Genomic DNA, 4,946 nt, shown 5'->3' with positions numbered 1-4,946 from the left:
TGAACAACAACAACCCTAATTCACTTAGAGTGGGTCCATTTAACCTTCAGGAATGCCTATCCTCAGGTGTAATGCTGTAACTAAATTCTACACACACCATCACTAAGCCAATAAATAGGTGCTTTCTGTCTCTCTGCCACATCCTGAAATTAGGATGATGCCCAGTTTAGGACCTGAAACCTGCAGGCCCTAAGGAAGCACAGAACAGGGGGTAAGGGCGTGTGCTAAGGGACAGCACAGAAGGACCGCTGGATGGGCGTTTCAGCGCCCCAACCAGGCAGAGAGAGCGCCCACGACCTAACTCCCCATACCAGCTCTCAGGACGTACGTGCGTGGTGCGTGCTCAGTTGTCTGACTCTTTTGTGACCCCACAGACTGTAGCCCACCAGGCTCCTCTGCCCACGGGATTTCCCAGCAAGAATACTGGAGTGGGTTGCCATCACCTTCTCCAGGGGATCTTCCTGACCTAGGGATTGAGCCCACATCTCCTGTGTCTCCTGCATTGGCAGGCGGATTCTTTTACCACTTAGCCACCTAGGAAGCCCGCTCTCTGGAGAGGAGTACTCTATTGAGCTCCATGACATAGCCTGATTCAGGCAGGGTTCCCTGGGCAGCAGGCTTCGAGACAGAGACTAGCATGTGGATTGGGAGTTTCATACACAGCTTTTGTCAGGTGGAGAAGGTGGGAGTTCTGAAGCTGGGATCACCTTTTTTTTCTCTTTTTGGCCACACCCACAGCTTGTAGGATCATAGTTCCTCGACCCAGGGATCAAACCTGTGACCCCTGCAATAGAAGTGCGGATTCTTAACCACTGGACCTCCAGGGAAGTCCTGGGATGGCTTTTCGAGTTGTCCTGAGTTGGGGTGAGGGGCCCAGGCCTTTAGATTCCAGCTTCAGCCAGTCATCTGATGCATGCTATCCAGAGGGTGGAGGTTGTGACTTTGGGTGAAGTTCTCTTTTCACTTGAGGGGAATTCCTGGAGAGGGCTGATAACTGGGGCCTAGAAGCCAGCCCCTTCTCAGCAGCAAGCGGCAGAAGACCTTCCCCCGTGAAGGGCAACCCGGGTCGCGCGTCCTCGTGTCTGCTGCTCCTCATGCCTCTCAGGCCCATTTTGTGTAAGTTCTGGGAGCAGAAACGGATGGTTAATGGGACGAACCACAGCCCCCACCCCTGCAGCTGAGCTTGAGGCCCCAACTAATACTCATCGTCTCCCTCCCCTACTCCCCATTTTCTGTTCTCACTGGCAGGAAGCACCTCTGCTGAGCTCCTGGTCACCATGCCCGTTCTAGGCCACGGCTGCTGCACTTGCCTATTTAGCATTGCTGTCAGGATGGTGACTGCTGCTTCTTGCCTGCTGGTCCTTTGGCTCAAAGTGCCTGGTGCCAACTGTGAATGAGTTCCATGGGACTTTTGCTGTATCTCCTGATGGAAATACTTCCTCTTTGGGAAACAGGACCTCAAAATCCTCAAAGTTCAGAGTTCTGGTGACATAAATACCCAAATGGAATAATGGGACTAATGGGAAATGGAGCCACTCCTGCTTCGACCCCTTGGTTCCTGAACCTCTCTATCCTTCCTGTTGGGACACAGCGCCATGCTGACTGACTGACAGAGTGCAAACTATGTCCTGGAAGGGGCTGCTCCATCCTTAGTTTGCAGCATATCTGTGCTGGCACCCAGCTATGCCCTCACAGGCTACTCCTTCTCTCTGTTCAGGCTGGTGTCTTTTGGGTGGTATAGAATGTGGTAGGGCCAGTGGATTCCATGGTCATGTGTCACTGTCACATACCTCCTTGGCTGTGCAGTGGGTCCTTTGGTCTTGATTTGATGATATGTGGGACCCTGTGACAATGTGTCAGACACTCCATAAACACTCAAGATAGCAGTGCTGGCTGACACCTGGCAGGCAAAAAAGGCCAACCATACCCAGAACACAGCAACTCCAATCAAAATCAATTGCTGCCCGTTCCCAGGATGGAAGTTGTCTATTGTAGTCAACTTGGCATCAAGCAGCTGACTGTGTTCTATGAGGAATACTGATTCTAGGGGCTCGGCATTGATTTCGTTGCTGGTAGACTGGACGTTCAGCAATGGCAGGGACTTTATCAGCCTTTGTGAATGGGAGCCCATGTTCTTGGGTCCACATGTTGCTCCCATCCCTGCCACTGTGGCTACTCCATTCATTGCCAGTACGAGGTGGTCACAGCATCTGGCTGATATCGATTGGTGAGTCATTCTTTCTATTTGGCTATTTACTGCCTCTTGCACAGTAGGTGCCCTCTGCTGGGCATCTGCTCATTTCTTGCCCAAACACATAATCCAACCGCATGCCTGTATCCAACACCTCCTTGTCCTTGGTCTTCTCTCTCCTCCCGGGCTCCTGTGCAACCAGCCAAGCCATGCTAGTACCATCAGTTCAGTTCAGTTCAGTCGCTCGGTCCTGTCTGACTCTTTGCGACCCCATGGACCACACAGCATGCCAGGCTTCCCTGTCCTTCACCAACTCCCGGAGCTTACTCAAACTCATGTCCATCGAGTTGGTGATGCCATCCAACCATCTCATCCTCTGTTGTCCCATTCCCCTCCTGTCTTCAATCTTTTCCAGCTTCAGGATCTTTTCCAATGAGTCAGTCCTTCACATCAGGTGGCCAAAGTACTGGAGCTTCAGCTTCAACATCAGTCCTTCCAATGAATATTCAGGACTGATTTTCTTTAGGATCGACTGATTTGATCTCCTTGCAGTACAAGGCACTCTCAAGAGTCTTCTCCAACACCACAGTTCAAAAGCATCAATTCTTTGGTTCTCAGCTTTCTTTATAGTCTGGCTCTCACACCCATACATGACTACTGGAAAAACCACAGCTTTGACTAGACAGACCTCCATTGGCAAAGCAATGTCTCTGCTTTTTAATATGCTGTCTAGGTTGGTCATAGCTTTTCTTCCAAGGAGCATCTTTTAATTTCATGGCTGCAGTCACCCTCTGCAGTGATTTTGGAGCCCAAGAAAATAAAGTCTGTCACTGTTTCCATTGTTTCCCCATCTATTTGCTATGATCTTCATTTTATGAATGTTGAATTTTAAGCCAGCTTTTTCACTCTCCTCTTTCACTTTCATCAAGAGGCTCTTTAGTTCTTCTTTGCTTTCTGACATAAGGGTGGTGTCTTCTGCATAGCTGAGGTTATTGCTACTGCCTTAAATCCATATATATTCCAACCTTGCCTACATTTCTGTTTACACCAAGTGTGAGAGGAATTATTCACTGGGACAATTTCCCTTGGCACCATCTTTCAAGATCACCCTAGGGTGGGGCTGTAGTGCAGCTGCGGTTCTTTTTCAGCTTGCACCCACACACCACTTTGACCTTTGTAAAAAGCAAAGTGTCATAAGCAAATCAAGCTTTTTTTTTTGCCACATCAAGTGGCATGTGGAACTTCCTGGACCAGGGATCAAGCTGCACTCCCTGCAGTGGAAGCAGAGTCTTAACCCCTGTGCTACCAGAGAAGTCCAAGCTTTGCTTTTTTTCCTCCTTGGCCAGATGGTCATAAAGAGACTCCACCTTCTATGCAGCCACAGGCAGGGCTGAGGGAGAGGCATCAATGTGTACCAGGAAAGAGAATGTGTAGGTGAAAGGATGCTCACGTCCCAGATATCAGGCGAGTCCTTGGGATGGCCGCCAAGGGTGGGTTTTTGGCTTCGTGCAGGCAAGAATTCAAGATCAAGTCATAGTAAAGTGAAAGCAGGTTTGTTCAGGGAGATACTCCATAGACAAGAGGGTGGGCCATCTCAGGTGAGAGGCCCTGAAATATGGGGGGGCGGTTTATGGGCTGGGTAATTTCATAGGCTAATGAGGTGGGAGGATTATTCCTACTATTTCTGGAGAGGGGCCCCAGAATTGGGTCACCACCCACTTTCTGGTCTTCTGTGCTGGGCCTTGGAGCTGTCATGGCACTTACGGGTGTGTCATGTAGCTGATGTATTAGGAGCGTATACTGAGGCTCAAGTGGAAGTCGACTTGTCTGCTGTGTTGGATCTAGTCGGTTCTAACCAGTTTATGTTGTGTCCTCAACGGCTATGCCGCTCTTTGGAAGGCTGTACCCTGCATCTTCCTGTTTTCAATGCATAAATGCTAGGTGACACGGACGTCCAGGGCATCTGTTTGTGTGGCTTACTGTGCCCCTGGCCTCTCATCCCAATTCTGCATGCACCACTTACTATGGATTATTATGCCTACTCAGCTTTATGTTTTAGTGGGTCTAATAGGCAGAACCTAACTTATATAAGACAAGCTAATGATTAAGAATTTTGGATCAAGTCAAAATTATACAAAGGGAATACGTTTTTTCAATGTTGTTCTGGGAATACACAAGCAAAACAAAGTTTGCTGATGGACTGGAAGAGAGGTTAGGCTAGAGAGTACTGTTAGGGTCTGAACAACAAAGTGGTAGAGAAGATGGTAGAGAAGAAATGGATTTTGAAACTTCTGAAGCTGAATGGATAGGTAGGTACAGCAATGGAGACAGCAAGCATGTTCAGGTCGTCCTTTTAATGCCGAAATCTTGGCTCTCTGTGCACCAAGACCAAACAGAAATACGGAGAAAGAGTTATGGGGAGGAGAAGGAAAAGTGGCTTTATTGCTTTGCCAGGCAAAGGGGGAACACAGTAGGCTAGCCCTTCAAGAACTGTGCTCCCCTCCCTGGTGAACAGGGAGAGCTTATACAGTCAGGCAGGGTATGTGATCGGGATCTAACCCTAACCCATCCTTCTGGGAAGTTTCAAAAAGGGCGAGGTTGTTGACAAATTAGGGTCTGTGCTAGGAAAGATTGAAGGCAAAAGGATAGGATGAGATGGTCAGATAGCATCCCTGACTCATTGGGCATGAATTTGAGCAAACTCGGGGAGATAGTGAAGGACAGGGAAGCCTGGCACGGTGCAGTCCACGTGGTC

At 49.0% G+C, this 4,946-nt stretch overlaps 1 long non-coding RNA gene across 1 annotated transcript in view; it reads right to left on the bottom strand.

Annotated features, from left to right (window-relative positions):
• Positions 1-484: 484 nt before the first annotated feature.
• LOC104980799 overlaps positions 485-4,946 on the bottom strand; it is a 6,772-nt gene continuing 2,310 nt past the window's right edge. The window contains exon 3 of the long non-coding RNA XR_824304.1: positions 485-1,123. This is a non-coding gene — a long non-coding RNA (uncharacterized LOC104980799). The remainder of the gene's footprint in view (positions 1,124-4,946) is intronic.

The sequence above is a fragment of the Bison bison genome, unplaced genomic scaffold (genome assembly GCF_000754665.1).
Source record: "Bison bison bison isolate TAMUID 2011002044 unplaced genomic scaffold, Bison_UMD1.0 scf7180017864508, whole genome shotgun sequence".
Classification (NCBI taxonomy): Eukaryota; Metazoa; Chordata; class Mammalia; order Artiodactyla; family Bovidae; genus Bison; species Bison bison.
Note: the sequence above shows the minus strand (reverse complement) of the source record. Positions and strands in the feature narration are given on the sequence as shown.